The sequence below is a fragment of the Dendropsophus ebraccatus genome, chromosome 2 (genome assembly GCF_027789765.1).
Source record: "Dendropsophus ebraccatus isolate aDenEbr1 chromosome 2, aDenEbr1.pat, whole genome shotgun sequence".
Classification (NCBI taxonomy): Eukaryota; Metazoa; Chordata; class Amphibia; order Anura; family Hylidae; genus Dendropsophus; species Dendropsophus ebraccatus.
Genome location: NC_091455.1, coordinates 93,679,746 through 93,701,780, shown reverse-complemented (window position 1 = coordinate 93,701,780; position 22,035 = coordinate 93,679,746). Strand labels below are relative to the sequence as shown.

At 41.3% G+C, this 22,035-nt stretch overlaps 1 protein-coding gene across 1 annotated transcript in view; it reads left to right on the top strand.

Moving 5' to 3' along the window:
• Positions 1–1,306: 1,306 nt before the first annotated feature.
• The window catches only part of PHACTR1 (phosphatase and actin regulator 1), a 215,222-nt gene continuing 194,493 nt past the window's right edge, over positions 1,307–22,035 (top strand). Inside the window, exon 1 of the mRNA XM_069958002.1 lies at positions 1,307–1,396. The gene's annotated coding sequence lies outside the window, so the exon portion shown is untranslated. The remainder of the gene's footprint in view (positions 1,397–22,035) is intronic.

Sequence of the window (22,035 nt, the reverse complement as noted above, 5' to 3'; positions counted from 1 at the left end):
TATCAGAAACAAAGTAGCCAACCAGTATGGACTGGTACAGTTTTGATGATGACACATACTGTATGTCCCAGCAAGCCCTCCTCCTAGGTTCCTGACCATATACAGGGCAGGTAAAGGTAAATATTCTCCCAATTCTCAGCATCTTCCAAGTTCTTGCGGGCACATGTCAACAGCAATATATATATATATATATATATATATATATATATATATATATATATACATATATATATACAGTTTTCCTTTTTGGCAAAGTTGTCATAATATGTCAAACGTGCACATTTCTTAGAAAAACATTTCTAGAGATTGAGAAGAGGAAAGAGATATACACTTCTTTCAGGAACACATTACTGAGCTATATATTATTTATGGGGTGATTTCTTTTTCTTTTGCTCACAGTGTGATCATTTATTTCTAGGTTGTTTAGCCTCCACTGCTTTTATGCCCTATGTGATCATGTATTATGTTAGGTATGCTAGACATCTGACAGTAAGCAATGCCTGTATGTTTCCTTTAATGCTACTACTATTATCCTTGCTTAGGATGTTATTGCAGACAAATTTATCATATTCACTCTGATATATGTCACTGAAGCCAGTTACTGCTAGGAAGAGTGCCACATTGATTTTATGTCACACATGATATCACCTATGGAGTCTTTTAGCCAGAAAGGCTAAACATGTGCCACATAATAGAGAAATGATGAGGTCATCAGAAAAAGAAATGATTGGAATAAATAATAATGTCATTGTAATCAGGATGAGAAGAGGAAACTATGTTGTGTATAGCATCAGTAGCAGCAGCAGCATCTGCCCAGCCATGCAGTGCCACATCAGCCTCTCGGCTCTGCCATGCAGCAGGCATTCTATGGGAACCCTTTAGTGCCATCATGCAGTTTGAGTCAGTAACCCTTTGCATGCTGCAGACAATGAGGATGCCCCCTGTCTGCTGGTAGATGTGTGTGCTGTGTGAGCAGTGACAGCAGCAGCAGCAGCTCGGCTGGGGGAGGGATCTCCTCACCTCCTGATCCTTGCTGCTCTCTCCTCCTGCTCCCATCTATATTCAAATCCTTAACGTATTTTCTCTGTTTCCCTCCTCCTCCTCTTCTCCTGTCTCTTTCTGCCTTTTCTTCTCCTCCCCTCCCCCCACTCCTCTCTCTTGCTCTCCCCTCCATCTCTCCCCCTCCTCCCTGGCACCTTCTCTTCCTTCTCTCCCCTATTTTTTGGCTCTGCTTTACCCACTGCATTAGCTCGCCGGGCAACCTTGTTCACTGCTCACCCCTTAATGGCGGCATCTTCAGAGGAGGAGACTGATCGGCGACCCATCAGGAGAGTCCGGTCAAAAAGTGACACCCCTTATCTGGCTGAAGCGAGGATTTCTCTGAACCTGGAGACAGGTAAGAAGACCCTCCCACCCATCATCATCCTCCTCATCCTCCTCCTCATCATGTCTGCAGGAGCTGTCCATGCAGCCGGTGCTGAATGCTGCCGGGAGCCTTTGTGTCAGTGCAGCGACCACCGGCAGATGACCCCCAGTCCTCAGCTGACATGTGTGTGCTGTCACTGGCCTCCTGTCCCTTCTACAAACTTGGTGGCCCCCTTACCCCATTTACCACCAAGGCTCTTTGTGTCCATATGTGCTGATCACTGACAGGTGACCCCAAATATGACAGGTCCTAAAGCTCAGCTAGGAGGTCAGAGCTGTCACTTGTCTCCTGCATGATGTTCTTCCCAGAGGCATTGATTGCATTGGTTGAAAGAAACTTGAGAAGGTCTTGCTACACATATATATATATATATATATATATATATATATATATATATATATATATATATATTAGTAATGATTGTGCCCCAGCCAGAATCCCTGTCCTGCTGCACATGTAATAAGGCACTGGCTGGCATGAATATGGGCAGGCCAGCAGGAGAAGGAGTTTACTGTGTGATGTGTCAGGAAAGGACACTGCTGTGAATTCAGTAGGTGATGAATGGAAGTGCTTAGAGCACATAGATAAAGTGTTAATAGGCAGCCTGTGCTGTCTCATCATATTACTTACTGTATGTCATGTTTACACTGGTGCTAAACACAGGACAAGTAATCCCATGTTCTTCTTTGCCATATGGATACAGCTTGGTGTTGCTTCTCAGAATTTCAGTAGTTTGGAAGGCACCTACTGCCTTAGGTGAAACTACTTAAACTTGTTGAGTATTATCTGCTGTAGACATATAACATGTTTCTATTGCACTTGTATCTATCACTTCAGGATACTGCGCATGTTCAGTATTTTATTGTGGCCACTAATTCATTGGCTGCCTAACTGTTGCTTCCTTTATTTCACAGATTGTAAATACTATATTCTAAATGCTATATACTTGTTGGTTATTATCTGTTATAAACCTGTATACGCTACACTTGTATCTATCACTTTAGGATAAAGCAGATATACTGTGTTACATTGTGGACACTTTAGGATATACTGTGTTACATTGTGGACACCGACTCATTGGCTGCCTAACTGTTGCATCCTTTATTTCACAGACTCGAAATACTATAACTATAATTGTGGTGGTTTTTATCTGCTATAAACCTGTATACGCTACACTTGTATCTATCACTTTGCCACTGTCTGGTCATGTGTAAGAGATTCTGCTGGTACAAGAAGCATGCTGTATGTCATGCTGCTGTCCAAGGGGTTTACCCAGGTACTGTATTTGTCAGTCATTTTATACCAACAGTGAATGGAACGGATATAACAATTGTCCTAGATATCTAAGACATCACCCATTATATAGCTAACATAGATATAATGGTCCAATGTCTCATTGCAACTTGTAAAGATCAAGTTTAGTGATTAGATAGTGATTTTATTTGCGAGCAGCTGTAAGATCAGGGTGCAGGAATAAGCTATGTGGAAGGTTAATGTTGTCATAAAAATACTTTTTTAAATCTGCTGGATTGAATGAAAGGATGTGTTGCCATGGCGATTGAAGGGCCCTGGCTTGGAGACAATTGCTTGCAGAACAGTCAATCAGATCTGGAGTTTCACATGTGTATGTTATTTTGCTCATTCATGCAATTAGACTGTAGACAGAAGAGCTCGTTTAATTAATTGAGCGACAATGCTTGACAGGCAATGTACTCATTAGGAGCCTTGTAAAATGTTTGCTTATAAGCTGCTGAATTTCAAGACTGTATCAGTGTAAACAGTGGCCCAGACTTATCCACCTGGTTTAAAAGCTAGACAGTGTAAAGTGTAACTAGACAGTCCAGGCATTAGGCACATTTATCACTGTGGCTCTGGCTGTTTGATATATTTGGTCAAGCCTTATACTGTCTAGTCCCAGTTTTAGAGCTGTCTAACCCTTTTTGCCAGCCTGAGGTTGTCTGCAGCTCAGTGCTTGGTACATCTTGGTGCAGTGTTTTGCAATTTTGGCTATGCCCCCTCCTCCTGAAGCCATTCCTTTGTTTTTTCCCCTTGTCAAGTGAGGTACAAACAGTGTCTAAAACACATAGTAAATGTTGGAAACTTAAGGCTGGTAAATCTGGGCCAGTGTATTTACTACTGATGCTACTACTACAGTCACACGTTGGCAGACACTGCCTTAAAGGGGAAGTCCGGGCAAAATAATTTTAATAAGATATGTTATTGCCCAACAAAAGTTATAAAAATTACTAATAGACTCTTATTATGGGAAATGCCATAATGTGTCCCCCATTCCTGGTGTCTAATGGGGGGATCATTGATGCTGATCCCGGCTCAGCAATCCATAGACCTGGGCTGCAGCAGCCCAAAGCAATACAGGACTGATCTCATGGATCAGTGCTGTATAATGTACAGGGGGACTTCAAATTAAGGTATGTGAAAAAAAAATATTAATAAACCCCCCTCTCCCATAATGAAAGTTTGAATCACCTCCCTTTTCCCATTTCATAATTAAAGTTTTAAGCTCAGTAACATGTACATGGGCTCATTTGTGTGTTTGCATACAGCTATTATGTACAGGGGCGGTCTTGGCATTTCTGGGGCCCCAAGCGAAGTTATGTCTGGCCCCCCCCCCCCTCGACACGCGTTCCAAAACAATAGACCGCTGTGTGTTGCCCCCAGTAGTATATACCCCTTGTGTGCTACCGCCAGTAATATATACTCCTTGTGTGCTGCCCCCAATAGTATATACCCCTTGTGTCCTGCCCCCAGTAGTATATACCCCTTGTTTGCTTTCCCCAGTAGTATATAGACCCCTCTGTGTTCCCCCAGTTATATATAGCCCCCCATGTGCTCCCCCAGAAGTATATAGACCTCCTGTGTGCTGCCCCAGTTGTATATAGACCCCCTGTGTGCTGCCCCCAGTTTTATATACCCCCGGTGTGCTTCCCCACTAGTATATAGGCCCCCTGTGTGCTCCCTCAGGGGTATTTACCCCCCCTGTGTGCTCCCCCGCTTGGATATAGACCCCTGTGTGCTCCTCCAGTAGTAAATAAACCCCCTGTGTGGTTCCCCCAGTAGTATATAGACCCCCTGTGTGCCCCACCAGTATTATATAGACTCCTTGTGTGCTGCCCCAGTAGTATACAGACCCGTGTGCTCCCCCAGTTATATATAGACCACCTGTGTGCCTCACAAGTAGTATATAGACCCCCTGTATGTTCCCCCAGTAGTATATAGACCCCCCTGTGTGCCCCACCAGTAGTATATAGACCCCTGTGTGCTCCCCCAGTAGTATATAGCCCCCCCCCTGTGTGCTCCCCCACTTGGATATAGACCTCCTGTGTGCTCTCCAAGTTGTATATAGACCCCATTCTGCTGCCCCAAGTAGTATATAGACCCCCTGTGTGCTGCCCCCAGTAGTATATAGACCCCTCTGTGAAGCTCCAGTAGTCTATAGCCCCCCTGTGTGTTCCCCCTGTTATATAGCCCCCCTGTGTGCTCCCCCCATTTATATAGACCCCCGATGTGCGCTCCCCCAGTTAAACAGACCCCTGTGTGCTCCCCCTCCCATATAGTATATAACACAATAAAACAAACACTTATACTCACCTGGGTCCGGGCGTCTCCTCTTCTCTTCACTCTTGTGGCCGCAGGAAGGGTTTTCCCTGCGATCACCAGAGGCCGCACTCCCCTTGTCCTGGCGCCGATGCTCCAGTGATGTCACTGGAGCGCCGGCACCACAAGGACAAAGCTGCCACTTGTGACCACAGGGAAAACCCTTCCTGCGGCCACAAGAGTGACTGACAGGAAGGGAGCCAATGTCTCCCGCCCTGTCAGTGCTGCTGCATGTAACTATGAGCGCTCATTACGAGTGCTCATAGTTACAGTTCAGATGGCAGCAGCGAGCGGGGCAGCGGTCTTGAGCACAAGAGCGGGGCGTGGGGGCCCCCCTGGATGTTGGGGGCCCCAAGCGATCGCTTGGGGTGCTTGGTGCCAAAGACCGCCACTGATTATGTATATGCTATTGTATGAGCACATCAGCCTCTGTAGCTTAACATGGATATAGTATATTACAGTCTTCAAACTATCCTGAACTCTGTAAAATTAACTTTAATTACATTGTCCCATTGTCAGTGAAAGGACAAAGTAGTTGTATAATGCATCTTATCCTTAGCACTCTCAGCATTCTGTCAATGTACAGTGAACTTCAGGCGGCCTGCCCAGCATGCTTTCTTTAATCCACCATCTTTCCTCTCTTACTTTGCTAAATGGGCCTGTTACTGTCGATACACACTGGACCCAGTTGATGTTAGGATGGATTTGTGCTAATGTAAATGGTAAATGATGTCCATATACAGTGTCTGTAATTCTGTATGGTCCCCATTCATTTTGTTTTCTATACCACATAGCATAGTTAGGCAAGCTCCATGTCAGGCACCTGTTTGACTTCCTGGTAGCTGGCCCAGTCGTGCATGTGATACCACAGTGAAACTTGTTATGGACACAAATAGTTCTGCACTCCAATGAAGTTGGTTTAACCAGTGAAAAGTATAGGATACTGAGAGAGGGCATATCAGTGTACTGAGGACCAGGGGCCAGGTCATGTAAAAAAATATTTTAAGTAGGGAAGTGGTACATTCTCTTTAAAGTGCTCATGGTTAATATTAGGTGTCAGCATTGACACTGGAGGCAGGTTCAGACTACTACTTTACCTGATGCCCCACTAGGGAAAGCAGTAAATGTCAGACTTAGGCCACATTTACACATCTGTAACAATGTCTGCAGCCACGGACACAGCATGCAGCTACGGATAGTATTACAGATGTGCAGCTGCAGCTGTCCATATTTGCATGAACCCCTTTATTCAAGATAGGGGAACCATGCTGCACATGGGGTCCGTATAATGGTTTGCCAGTATTTTTTGAGGCATGAATCTTGGCCTCAACACTGACCCGTAACATGTTTGTGTGGGTGTATGGGGACATAGAAATCAATGGGTCAAATGCGGACAGAATAAGCAAACAGTTTTTCAGCTTCTGGCATAGCTTGTGGCATAGCCGGCCATTAGATTATTGTTACCAATGTTTATCACTAGAGATGAGTGAACCCGGATTTGACTGAACTCAAATGCTCTGCATTTAATTATTGATGGCTGAAGAAGTTGGAAGCAGCCATAGGGAGTCCTGGAAAACATGGATACAGCCATAGGCTGTATGAGAGTTTTCCAGGATTCCCTAGGGTATTTCTCAATGTTATAGGCCAACATTAACACTATATAACAGTAATGGAAACTTACCAGGGAAAAAAAAAATAAGGTGACTCTAAAATGCTCCTAATAATAAGACCTACCTCGAAAATAGGACCTAACTACATTTTGCAGGCTTTCTGGAGTGGATTCGAAAAATAAGCCCTATTCGAAAAAGAAGCTCTAGGAAACTGGGTGCTAAGCATTGCTTAATCAACACAGGCTGCAGGGGAGGCAGGAGTGGTAAGAAGATGCACAGTAAGGGACATTGAATATGGGAGGACAGCAGGTATGTGGGCCAACTACAGAGGGGGGAGGAAGGTAAAAAAAATAGGGGGACTACCAGCAGAGGGGGGTGTACACAGTATGGGGAAAGAACTGCAGAGGGTTAGAAGAAGTATACAGAATTGGGGCCTTGCTGGAAAGGGGGAATGTATACAGTATGGAGGAAGAACTACAGGAAAACTTACAATATAGGAGCCTAACAACAGGGGGACATACAGTATGGCGGCTTACTACCATATAGACCCCCAAAATAAGACAGGGTCTTTTTTTTTTGTTTGAAAAGAGAAACACAGTATGCTCCTACACTGTATCGCCCTACAGTGTAGGAGGATACTGAGTTTTTCTTTATTTGATTCCAATATAGATCTTTATTAGATTCCAATATACAACCTTAGATTAGGTATAACATGTTTTATGCCGCTTACCAAAGATTATAATTTCACATTGTGCACTGTATAGATCCTACTCTAAGCTATATTTGGTCCCCCCACTTAGCTGTGCTCTGGCCACCATAAACTATGGTAACAGTTCACTTCATGGGATGTTTGCATGTTACTATGAAGTAGTATTCTGGATTGGAGAGCCATCTTCCAAATACCTGATAATGTCTAAAGTAAATAATTGCTGCTATTATAACACATAAACACATGTGACAACTGCTAGGATCACGGCCAATTACCAGTCCTGTGTTTCACTGTTTTAATTATGCAGCAGTTAAAGGGGTTATTCAACATCAGAAAAACATGGCCACTTTCTACAAGAGACAGCACCACTCTTTACTCCAGTTCAGGTGTGGTTTACAATTAAGCTCCATTTACTTTAATGCAACCAAGTTGCAAAACCAACACCTATACAAGAGTAATGTTGTCTCTGGAAGAAAGTGTTTTTCTAACGCTGTATAACCCCTTCAAAAATGACTTCTGCTACACTAATAAAACTTTATGGAACGGCCAAATATAGACAAGCTGTCACCTGTCATCAGTAGCCCTATAGAGTTTGACTGAAGAGGCTGTGCGTGACTATTGCTTCATTCAAACAGTAACACAAAGGACCCTCATTCTCATGACCAGTGGGGTCCCAACAGATAGACCATCCACTGATCAGACACATTTAGCCATCCCATAGATAGCTATGAAGTTGATATTATGGAAAATCTCCTTAATAGAGGACATTTCCCCATTGAAGTCCTCCAGCTGTTGGCCAGAGAGGAGAGCAGCTACATGGAACACCTCTTTGTATGACCTGCGTGGGCAAAAAGAGACTATTGATTTGTAAGGTGGCCAGAACAATGACATTATTGTGTAATTATACCTAATGGAAACTGATGTGCAGCCAACAGCAGAAGTCTTACATACTCTTTGTCCCCATCATTTTGTTTAGTAATAGAGAAATGTTCCAATGGTTTGTCTTTGTTCACTTTCCCCACTAGATATGTCAGGCCTGGACAATGAAAATGCCAAGACTATTGGATGCTGGATTTTTATGTACAATACGTTCAATTTAGGTCACTGTGATCCTGTTTCAATGAAACGTGTTAAGTGTAAAGACTGATGTGCTAATGTAATAGAGCTACCTAAAGCTCAGCTTTCTTGTTGTAGCAGTAATAGAACTATTTATCTTGAAAGGCTGAACTGTGTACAGTGAAGAGCAAGAGTCAGCATTTTCATTTTCACACTGCAAAATGTCATAGGACTATATGGGTTCTAACGGTGGCAATTCTACAAGAAATGGTTTATGTTAAAATATTATTTTGTGTTGATTGTGAGGAAATGAGCATTTGACTACTTTAGGTAAAGAAGCATAATATACTGTATCCTTTTGACATGATGCTTACAATGGTACAATTCAGATTACACTTATAGTATATATACTTTACCCCCTTAGAACGCAGAATTTTTTTTTTTATTTTTTTTTTCATTATTGCATCTCCACATCTTGAAAATGGAATGAAAGTTTGATCAAATTATTGGATTGTTTCTATAATACACCACAATATTCCCAGTATTGCGGTATATTATGCCTGTCAGTGTTATACTGACAACCTATTAGGCCTTGCTCCAGCAGGGCTTAAGGCCCTATTCCACCAACAGATCTGACAACAGATTATCTGCCAAAGATTTGAAGCCAAACCCAGGAACAGACTATAATCAGAGAACAGGTCATAAAGGAAAGACTGGATTTCTCCTCTTTTCAAATCCACTCCTGGGTTTGGCTTTAAATCTTTGCAAGATAATCTGTCGTCAGATCTGTTGGTGGAATAGGGCCTTTAGAATGTTCATGTCCATAACAGACTTAATTAATAGGTTCATAGCAGTCATGTGAATCAGTTGGCCCTCCAAAGTCTCTTTTTGGGGGATGACAATAGAAAAATTACTAAGGGCCCTATTACACCAACAGATTATCTGACAGATTTTTTTAAACCAAAGCCAGGAATGGAAAAACTGAGATTCTTTGTCTTTTCAAATCCATTCCTGGCTTTGGCTTACAAAAATCTGTCAGATAATCTGTTGGTGTAATAGGGCCCTTAGGTGCCAAGGTTTCCTTTGACTGCAGCAATTAAGGCATTTAACAGCAGGGAATTAGCACTGAACTCAGCCTTTGCAGCAGTGTCAGCTGTATGTTAAAGATTACATTAACTGTTGATGGTGTCAGCCTTGCTCTTTCCTAGTGACTAAATAATAGGCCATGTTTAGATTGGAACAATTTTTATTGCTCCAATGCATGTGTATGGTCTGCTCCTGCAGAAATGTGGTACTACTTTCCATCTGTTGCTATCTTTTACTAACCTAAAGCCCCTATTACACAGGGCGACTGAGAGGAGCAAACAAGCTCTGTTAGCTCTTGTTGGCTCCGTGTGTAATAGCGGCAGCGAGCTGGTGAGTACAGAGAGAGCTGCAGGGGGAGGGGCTGCCTGGGTGATCGCTAGATCGTCCGGGCAGGCTATAGCAGATAGCAGTGGTCTGCTGCCGCCGCTCCTATTTCACAGAGCACTGGAGCAGATTGTTGCTATATGAATCGTTTTGTTTGTCTTTCAACATGTTGAAAGTCAAACTACTGCAACGATCAGCCGACACTGTTCATGTCGGCTGATCGTTGCCTTCTATTATACAGGACAATTATCGGCCATAACAGCTGATATTGGCCGAATACAGCCGATAATCGTTTCGCGTAATAGGGCCTTAAGATTACCAGTTCTACCAGAGGAGTAGACTATTAGTTAATTAGTTTCCATTTTACATGCATCATAGAAATACAGATAGATAAATGCATACAAAGGCTTGAAGGAGGATAAAACCATCAGATGAAATTGGACTGATAAGGCCATGAATCCCCCTGCTATTGGCTGTATGTCTTGTATAAGGTGCTGTATAAGGTCTCCTTGACGTGAAAGTAAATTAAATAATTTTTCCTGACCTGAGATTAATTTTAGCCAATCTAATCCAGACAATTTCCCGAGCTGGGAGCCAACCAAACTTCTGAGTAGACAAAAAGGATAAAACACAGATCTTGGTAGAAAGCTGCTTCCCAAACGGAGATGTCTGTGACATGGAGTAAGGAATATAGCTGAGTAGACACTTCATCCAAAATGAGTGGACACTTCAGCTATTTATTAAGACATTGCATAAACAACACTTTTCAGACTACTAAGAGCTCTTTTTAAAGTCAAAGGGACACCATGAACAAACAAAAACTGATGCCAGTGACTAGTGACTAGAATGTGCTGAAATTCAAACTACAATGAGATGGTGGTGTTTTTGGGGGGGGGGTTTCCCCACAGTTTCTTAAATCTCAAGGTAGCATGAAAATATTATCATTATTTCTAGACCTATTACATTCTTGGGATAACATTACATACAGTTGTAGAAATGTGTGGGCAACTAAACATAGGTCTGATCAGATCTCTACACATTTACATACATACTTTATAAACAACTATAATCAATCCTAAGTCAGTAGGTGAATGGCAGTAACAGAATCTCAATAGAGTTTGCTGAAGTAAAATATTTTTTGATTTGATTGTTACTCCATAATGTTTTCCTCATTGCAGAAATAGAATACTAAACCTTAATACAGTTTCAACTACACCTACAAAGTTCTACAACCTATCTTTAGTAAGGTAAAAGATTATTTAAGCAATATTAGCTACGATGATTGGATTTGGAAAAGCTGAGTGGCTTTCACTGCTAAGCTTCATAAAGTCTATATATATAAATTAGGTGTCCATCTGTTTCGAATTGTTCTGCAGATCTGAGACCATGGAATTACATTGCTCTATTCCCGACCTCCAGTGCTTTTTTGTGCAGATAACAGCTGAAGTTACTGAATAAAAAGTAAGAAAGTTAGAATTTCTGCAAGTTATAGTATTTTATAGGTTTATTTTATTATTTTAAGGAAATAATAAATCAGTGAAATAGAAGCAGCGTGTCATGTAATGTGATGTGATTAAGTAATTGTAAAAGGGAGAATATAGGGGAGTAGATCCAATATCCTTAGTAATGTAGCATTTCATTTTGTACAAAACATAAGACCAAAATCAGACTAAAATCTCATTAGTCCTTAATGTAATATGATGCTGATATAATTTCATCATTTACAACATTTAGATAGGGGATTTGTTCATCTTTAAGTCCCTTCAATTACAATATACAGTATAGTTGTCTTCTACCTGTTTTATTAGTGATCAGATTATAAGGCCAAATAGAATATAGCAATATAAATTATGTTTCTACTACATTATGTAACATTTTAAGACCAGATTACTAGAGGAGAAGTTATAAAAGCACTGTACAACACTTGTAGGCTGTGTAAGCTAACAGTTTAGGCTATGTTCACACTATGTATAATAATGGCCACTGTTTTACATGGTCTTGCAGGCCGATATGGAACGTCATTTTATTTCTTATGGGATTACGGGCACATTTGGGTGTGCCTGCAATCCAATTAACCATAGAACTCTGTGCAATGTACGCCAGTCAGAACAGCCATACCTTGTGTGAACAGAGCAGAACAAAGGCTGTTGTTTGTACACTTGCGGACACAAATAAGAGAAACGTCAGCGACTATAACAACAGCATGTGAACAACGGCCGCTGTTCTTATAAAGTTCAATGCAGTGCATTATTTTATGACAAGAACGGCTATTCCTCTGTGGTCGAAGTTCAGGATGCAGCATTAGGACGTAGTTCAGACTGGAGCTTAGCTAGGACTAGGAATGGATGGAGATCCAATAGCAAAAAGATCGCTTGAAAATGGGGGAAAGCCAGGGAGCACAGACATGGTTGCTGACTGACAGACAACAACAACTGAACAAAGAGGTGTGGAGGTGGAAACTAAATATAGGAGAAAAAGCCAGAAGATTTCAAAGCCTGTGGACTGAGCCTATGTATCCTGCTGTAACGCACGGCTCTTCTGAAAGACTTGTGGAAGTCTGCTTCACCTAGCGCAGGGACCTGGGGCCTCGTACTACCCTTATAGGATGGGTATTCTGACACCGTTGGGCATTAGGCGGTCAGATACATGAGTACGAGTTTCTTCTTCGTTTTCTCTTCACTACACTATCCCAGCAGAGTACATAAATTGGACAGGGCCCTTAAGACGCTCCTCTACTCTGAACGACCGCTGTGTGTATGTAATTCTGCCGGCTGCTTAACCCCTTCAGCTGCCGCCTGGCTCCCGCTCTGTATACATTACCTGTCCTCGCTGCACGGGGTCCCGGCATCCTGCTCTCCCGCCCAGCCCATCAGTGGCTGCGGCTGGGCAACACACTGATTGGCCAGGCGGGAGAGCAGGACGCCGGGACCCCGTGCAGCGAGGAGAGGTAATGTATACAAACACAGCGGGCGGCAACAGAAAGGGTTAAGGGGGGCAGAAGAATTATATATTCGCAGCGGTCGTTCAGACCGCAGCGAGTATGTAGTGCCAGGGAACTGCCAGGACCTGACAGACTCGCAGCGAGATTTTTGCTGCGGGTCTGTACGTGTGGACAGACCCTAAGCATGAGTGAACCAACACAGCACCATGTTTTTGCCAACGTAAGGAATTAGTACATAATAGGCAGGTTCACATAAAGTATTGTATCTGTGCAGTAAACCAATCATTAATTTATCCTAGAACAGATAACTTTAATGTACTTGGAAGACTAAGCAGACATTGGTTTCTTTCTGTGAGGGGATTTGAAAGTGTTTTTCATGAAATATTATATAATTAATCTATCTTTAATTGGGAAGTGGTCACAACACAAAATCTCCCATTTGGGAATGCTGTGGCATATTTCTCATGAATAGAAAAAGTTGAATATGTTAAAGAATGACCTTTATTCATGCATTTGAGAGAGTGATTATCTTCCAAGCAACAGACAATGTAACTACTTGTGGTTTATGGGTTTCCTTTACAAACTGCAATAGCTGGATTCCTTTGAGACCTCTGCTATATGTCAGTAAAGCCATAATTTTGAGTTGAAATTTATGTGGTACCAACAGGGAAGATGAGTGTTATGTTGCAGGCTAGCTGAGAGTTGTGGTCCCCCGTGAGCCCAGCAATGGCAGTATTATATTCAGGGGGAGAAGTATTATAAGGAATGCTGTGCAGCACCACTGGATCAGAGCAAAGGACTGGGAACTGCAGGCCCCTTTTGCAGTTATTGATATGTATATAATATATATTAAATATTGCAATATAACTATTATATACAAAACATAAAACTGGCAAAATGTTGTGGCGTAAGACAATGTGCCTTCATGGTTTATGAAAAACAGCACTGGGCACAAAAAATAGCTTAAAGGGGAACTATCAGCAAGTTAGACAAATCTATTGCACACAGAGCGCTGAGGATAAAGGTATGTCTCTTACCTTCATCCTCGGCACCATTTCTATGCAGTAGTAATGTAATACTGTGTCCAGAAAGGCTGTTTGGAGCACTACCTTCTCCCAGAGCACTGATTCACCCCCGGGGCGGGCTGGATCAGCACTCTGGGGGGCAAAGCAGTGCTCCAAAGGAGAGTTGCCCCATGGTACAGGGAACACCTTTCGTGCCCTGGCAGCCATGCCATAAGTGTATGGAATGTTGTCAAGGTGTGATATGGCTCTATAACACCTTGTATAAAATAGGTGGTTCAATACACTTAATATGACATTAATGTAAAGTTGTGGTTCAGTAAAAGAACTGTAGGTACAAATTTGAGAAATTAAATGAACCAAGGGATGCTTATAAAGACTTTTGTGTAGACATTATATGCTTACAGAAGGAAAAACAATTCATAGGGGATAGAGAACAAAACAATAAATAGAACATGTATATATAACAATAGTTCATGGAAACAAAGGCGACTTAAAAGGAAAGCAGATAGTCTCTTGTTATCTAGCAGTTCAAGGGTAGAAAGAAAAATTTTACATATTACGCTGCGCTTATTTTAATGTGCTTTTAAGATTTGCACTTACATTTATATTGGCTTCATGGCTAATTAACAAAGTCTTTCAGATGCTTGGTTACATATAATGACAGCAGAACATACTGTCTTTACACAGCTGAATGCTTATACTAATAATTTACTGAGAGATAAGGAATGGCTTCCAGTCTTTTATCTGATGAAATGTAGATTTCATTTGCAGACCTATCAGCACCAAGTTAGGATCAGATTTCTCAAAAAGTAATTGGTAGAAAACAGACCTTTATTTTGGCACATCCTGCTCAGCAAGCTACCTGGTATTTTATTGTAAAATAAATTTTATTGTTTAAAAAAGAAAACTTCACGTTTAAATAAAAATAAAATAAAAATTCTCCAAATGGAAATCACAATATGGATTTTTATGTCCTTATCGCCAATTTCCCATTTGTCAAATGAGGAGTTAATGTCCCGCTCCAAAGAGCTTACAATCTAAGAGAAATAGGGTTTAGTATGTTCTATTTATTTGAAAAGTTTGTCAATACAAACGATTCCAAAAAACCTAAATATAGACTAAATGTTAATAATGGGAACCAATGGTTACCATAAGTTTTTAGTCATATGTTGGGATTACAAATTTTGGATATTGGGATAAAGATCTTTATCCTATGTTGATCCTATGTTTACCATACAGTAAAATTAGTGTCATATTACATCACTCGGACACAGATTGATGATGTCTGCTGATGGTGCATTGACTTTTTAATTGCAGTCCATAATCTGTAGGTTTTTATGACTATACCTTTAAGAAATGAAACTGCTCTTCATTCACTAAAGGTCCGGATATAATTGAAACAAAAATCTTTACTGTCCATTATTGGAATGAAAGATAAAAAATCTTGACTTGCAATATTTAGGAGTTTATATAAGTTCACTGTTACTGCAATATTATGGATTTGGATTCTGCATCTGGCACCACAAGTCATGACACCCAGTGCCTAAAGACCTTCAAGAGCCAAAGAGAGGAGTGTAGGTTATTGTTTTCTATCACACCCTCCCTGGACATATAACCAAAATTTGGCCCAAACATCTCATTTTGTTCACTGTATATTCTACTGTACATATTCCTTGGCATTTATATTAAGGCAAAGTACCATTTCACTAACCTGGCCTGGTCAGCGTCGTCACTCCATCTGTACCGGATTCTTTATATGAAAATAGGGCTGCTCCATGCACTGCAGATAGACCCAGCGCCCCCAGTGTACCGATATCCCCTCTTCTTGGTGACAAGGCTAGACTTTACTCTGAAGGAGATCTATGCGCCAGCACCAACCAGGTCATATAAAAAAATATATAGTGAAGTGGTACATTCGCTATAAAGACATTGTTTTGTCCTTAATTATTATCAAATTAGGACCTATTCTCAGTTGTGCCAGGAATTTCTTTTCTGATGGCTCTATGATATATTAGCTTTTAACGGAACAAAACAGAATGGTATCTGTAATGGTTTAATTTTCTTCTACTGGAAACAATACCACTAAAGACTTCACTTTTCCTTCCATCAGTATGATAGTTGGGGATGTAACTGATGCCAACTAATGCCACAAAACTTCCATTGATATTAATAGGATAAAAAAAAACAATGGTCAATTTAGAATCATGCACTGTACATTGCATTTTAATTTCTTCTTTATTGTTTTGGATATCAGTCCAGAAGAAATCAATGCAGATACACAATAACAGAATAGCATGTAATATGATAGGAAGAAAATCTAAAATGGAAACAGAAGAGACTTGTACTTAGTTTTGTGTACATAATAAAAGTCGACACCATTCAGAGTTCAGAATAAAATTTCGGCCTCTCCATCTTTTCCAAGGATGAGTGACATGAGGTGGATTTTCTGCATTAGGCTTTGTTCACACTGTGTATGTTTCTGGCCGTAGTGCGAACCGCGAATATACGCACGTAGTTTTGAGGTTGATGCGTTCGCTTGAAAGTATACGATATACGCCCGCACAATGCACACTACGTATGAGCTTACGACCGGATCGTATACGGCGCCGTGAAAAATGAACAAGACCATTGTTTGAGGACGGAAATGTTGAAACGGCTGTGGATTTCCATGCGGTCCCGTACAGAGTACTTATTTCAGCCAAATTGAACTTGATTTTTAGATCCAAAAGGTTCTGTGTGTTTTATTGGGCTGGGCGAAGATTTCCAAGTAAATGACCTGTTTCAGATCACTTCGAAACAAGCTAGGGAAGCATAACTGTACTGCGGGCGTATGTTCGCGGTTCGTACGCATCCGGCCGCATGTCTACTTTTCCCACGCCCGTAGTTTCAGCCGCACATGTACGGCAGCATACGAAATGCGGCCGGACTCATACGCAGTGTGAACATAGTCTTAATTTGTGTAACAGAAAAAATAGTCCTGCAGGTCTACATATGCTGGTAAAAGCTTCATCCCTAGACCATGTTGTTCATCTCTAGGCCATGATGTTAAACTGGCCGATACTATGCTATTGGCCAGATAGTATCACTTTATTTGAATTGGAAAGCGGGCACTTTTGGGTGTGCCCGCACTCCAATAAGTAATAGAGCACAATGTAAAGTATGGCCAGAAGCCGCACTCTACATTGTGTGCACAGGCTCAGTTGTGTGGGAATAGACATGTCAATTATCTTGTGTGGCCACAGTAAACCATGGCCGTAGTGTATAAATTGTGTGTACACTACGGCTGTGATTCCCTTCTATGTTTAAGTGTTATTAAACAACGGCCGTTGTTGCAATCTGCAACAATGGATGTTGTTTTATGAAAAAATACTGTGTGAAGGAGGCCTTAAGATGTATGAAGCACATCTTCCACTTGCGGAAATTCTGGTCCCCCTGCCTCTTCCATAAATATAGAAAAAAGTGTGATGTTAAAATATAACCCCAAGTGTAATGTATGAGCCACATAAAGGCGTTCTGTCATTGCCGTAAATACCGTTACACTTGTGGGCAGATATTGTTCCAGGAGAGATAGTTGAATTAAGCGATGACTAAAGAATGTGACAGAAGGAAAAAAATATCCTTGTTATGTAAATTTTTTTAGATGTGTCTTGCTGTGTAGTATTTTTGTGCAGGTTTTTTACTCCTACTCGCCTGCTATTTTTAACAGTCATAATTGTTTGGTAAAAAATAACAGCTTTGTTCTCACTAAAATAAATAAAAAAAAACACTTGTCAATTTAGTTACCTCAAATTGACAAAGTACACAATTTCAAGAGACCGTGTATGTAGGTTTTTGTTGTCCTGACTAAGGGTAGCTTAAACTAGTGACAGAGAATGACAGAATGATGTATCACTTACTGTACATTGTTTTGTGCAGCTGATTTGGAGACTTCCTCCTGAATAACATGGACAATAATTAGTCCTCTCCATTTTGTGCATGAGCTCAGTAGTCCTGGAAATTCATGAGCTCCAGAAAACTCCACCCACCAGCTGCTGATTGACAGTTATCTATTCATGCTGTGTATTGGCAGACAACAGTCAATCAGCAGTGGGAGGGCGGGGGGAATGACACAGCACAACTTTCATTCTCCTGCATATTAGAAGAATGATGGAACAGAATAATGTAAGTAATGCATTGTTCTGTTTAGCTTTTCTGTCACTAGCTTATTCTGCCATCATTTAAGACAGCATAAACCAAGTGACATATCCCCTTCAAAGAGAAAGCTCACACAGCTCTAGGATATTAGCTATTTTATGATCACTTCCCATAATTTTTCCATGAAATTGTTTCCATTTATTTTTTCTTGGTTGGTAGTAGGAAATACTACAATAGTAGCATTCAGTTTACTGTCATCAAGTAGGGCAATGGAAATGTACAGTAAATCACACAGTTAATATTCAGTTTCCTTCCTGACTGTTCAGACTGCCCCTTGTATGGTTACCATATGTATATGTATGTGGCTAGCTGTGGTACCATATGAGCAAACTACACCAGTAGCATATGTTTTCTATGTTTCAGTATAGTATTCTGTACATAGACTTTATAAAACACATAAAAGTAGCCTACAGACTACAATAGGTTATCACACATTATACACACACCCACTTACAAAAAAATAATGCACCTAGAAGGAGTTGTTGGGATTTAATAAAACTTTATATGTGTGAATGTAAAGATGATTTAGAGCGAAATAATAAGTTTACTGGGGAAAGCTGTACAATTGAAAGGAGGCTCTAGCACCCTGTTGGGCTGGCGCTAGCCTGGATGAAAGATGAGATATGGTTGGGCATGGAGACAAACAGATTCCATATGGATTCTGAGGCACATTTTCATCACATTTTTTTCATTCCTTGTCGGCTTATTGAGATAGTGATGTAGGCTGGAGGGGCTGGTCAGAGATAGTGAATCACTCAGGGATGGGGCTACAGCAAAGAGACAACATCCAGCCAGGCCTCCTGTGACGTCAGAGGAGGATGCGTCACAGAAGAAAGGGAAGAGCCGGGGACAATACAAATTTTGCAGTTCTTCTATTTTCCAATTCTTGTCAGTGGTGAAGAACAGAAAAGCACACTAGCTAGGACTTAGTGATAGCACTATATGGCTATGTTCACACAACATCTTCTGTTTGGATGGCCATCATTTCGGCACCAAAACACATCCATTTTATGCAAATTTTGCATATCGCATTTTAGTACCAAAATGATCGTCCAAAAAAAAAAAAAAAACAGCCGCAAAACACCAAAAAAAAAAGACATTGTGTAAACATAGCCCATAAGTATTCTATGTATCTTTATTTTCTGATACCAAAGAACCCTTTAAATGCAAATTGTGCCAGATTTTTTGCAGAGGCAGGATGGATTATATCCCCTTTGTGTTTTAATACAATATATGAAGTTACATGGCTTAATTGGTGGAAAAGGACATTCACAGCTGATATATATATTGTTAGACAGGATTTAAAAAAATAAATTCTGCTTATGGCCAATGACTGATCGTCTGTAATATGCATGCATGGCACAGTCTTGTTTCATTTACTTTGAATTAATAGCATTACTTAGTTTGCTGATTAGTCAATTGTAATTGCAGAATTCTCATTTGCGTCTTAATAAGAAAGTTGACTTTTATTAATAGAATATGCAAGGAAGTTGTATGGATGAGTCCTCTAGTCATTGGGGGCGCTTCAAAATGTTTCATTAGATGCGGATTACCAGCAGTGTCAGCCATGTAGTGTACGTTTGGGCATTACTGTCTTTTCATGACATGAAAGAGCAATTGATGGCAATTTTAGAATGTAGAATATATTAGTGGATAATGGAAATCTACCATGAAATTCCTTTATAAAGCATTTTTACTTTCAGCAGCATATATTTCATGTTACTAGTAAATAGCAGGTTGTTTCCACGCAGCATTTGTTTCCCCTGAACTTCACTATGGATGACAACATGATTACAGATTATAATCCCCAGTATGGTATAACATTTTCTCATAGGCTGTAACATGATAGGGCTAGCTGTGACAGTAATACAGTGCATAGTGCAGACAGTAATACAGTGCATAGTACAAAAGGGCTCATTTGTTAATTTTGTTATGACACACAAGTAGGATGTGGATGCTGTAAATTTTAGCACTGTAAAGCAAACACCAAATTTCTCAGTCCTATACCTTGTCACATTGCACTATAGTGTTCACAGAAATACTGATAGTTTCAGCAGTTTGTCTTCTATACCAGCATGGTTACACAGTTGCAATATTGGTTGCCAGCATACACAAAACTGATACCAATAGATTTTTTTTATTGCAATACAATATTTAAGTATGTAACTGTCATTTTTCAGAAATTAATTAATATCACAAATAGTACATGTGATTTTAAGAAACTCTGTAATAGGTTTTATTAAGAAAAAGAGTTTTCTTCTGTACTGAAAAAGCTGTTTTCCAACCCACTCTACCCATAGGCAGGAAATGTCTGTATTACTACAAGTGTCTATTGAGCAGCATGGTGGCTCAGTGTCTGCCAATTACTTATATTATCAAATAAACTAGTTTTCTTAAATCTTTTATCTGTTGTAGGACTACAAACCCCAGCAGACATGTACATGATAGGAGTTGTAGTCCTGGATTACATATACACTACATTAGCCATCCTACAGGTGGGTGGGGTGTCACTGAGCCAGGATTCTGGAGCCAGTTTACCTCAGCAAGAAATAGAATGGTGACTGCCATGAGGTGAAGTATCTTCTCTCCTCTCCATATTGCACACAGCAGCAGCTCTGCCCTAACGCTGTACATCTGTACAGTACAATAATAACAATATAGGTCCTTTATTTATATATCTCCAACCTATTCTGTAGTGCTGTATAAAGATTGTAGTCCCCAATGAAGCTCACAATGTTTTGGAGAGGGTGATAAAATCCATGCAGACATTGGGGGACATACATGCAGCTGTGATCCCAGAACCCCAACACTACAAGGCAACATGGCTAACCTCTGTGCCCCCCACAACATGGCTAACCTCTGTGCCCCCCACAACATGGCTAACCTCTGTGCCCCCCCCAACATGGCTAACCTCTGTGCCCCCCACAACATGGCTAACCTCTGTGCCCCTCACAACATGGCTAACCTCTGTGCCCCCCACAACATGGCTATCCTGGTCTCCTCCATGCCATGCTGCCCTTACTGCTGCAGTTTCTACTGGGCTCAGATGTTAGCTCCTCCTACAGGGGTGGGGCTAAAGAATTGTGGGTGCATAACCCCACCCACCTGATGATTCACTCTGCCCTCCCTGGCAGTAACAGGAAACAGAAAGGGAATGTGACATCACAGGAAGTAAAGAAAACACAGGCAGAGTGGTCATGTGACTGAGCCTGAGAACACAGTAAGCGCTCTAAATAGAAGTTTATGTACAATATGCAGCACCCACAGAGGTCAATGCAATGCTAGATTATTAAAAAATCTGGACAACCCCCATTAATAAAACCTTATACAAAGTTCCTAAAATCGCTTGTACTGATTTCTGCAAAAAAAATTTAAATGACCGTTACAATTTAAAGGAAACCTGTCACCCCCTATGCCGGGGTGACAGGCTCCCGATCCCCTGTTAGATCCCCCTATATTTACTTCATTGCACCGGGTCCCACTTCCTGATGCGGTCGGGTGACTGAGATTTCAGCGCTTAAAGCCCGGTGCACGCGCTCACAGGAGAGTCTGATGCCCATAGAGAATGACGGAGCATCGGACCCCCCATTCATTCTCTATGAGCATCTGACTCTCCTGTAAGTGCGCGCGCCGGGCTTCGGGCGCTGAAATCTCAGTCACCCGACCGGCTCAGGAAGTGGGACCCGGCACGATGAGGTATGTATAGGGGGATCTAACAGGGGGTCGGGAGCCTGTCACCCCGGCACGGGGGGTGGCAGGTCCTCTTTAAAACATATGACACATCACTTTCTATATCAGGTCTCTGCACATCACTGCTTACTATCTCAAGCCCCTCTGTTCATTCTGTGTGTGTGAATTCAGCTGGAAGTATCAGCCGACGCCTGATTGCTCTCTGACCTATTCACACTTCATGCTCTGCTGCCAGGGAGCCGACTCCCGGTCTCATGTCTTCTCCTGATTCCTCTTCTACGGTGCTCTTAGGGTTAAGCTTTCAGGTGTTGCTAACTGCCTCCTAAGGGCCCATTTACACAGAAAGATTATCTGACAGA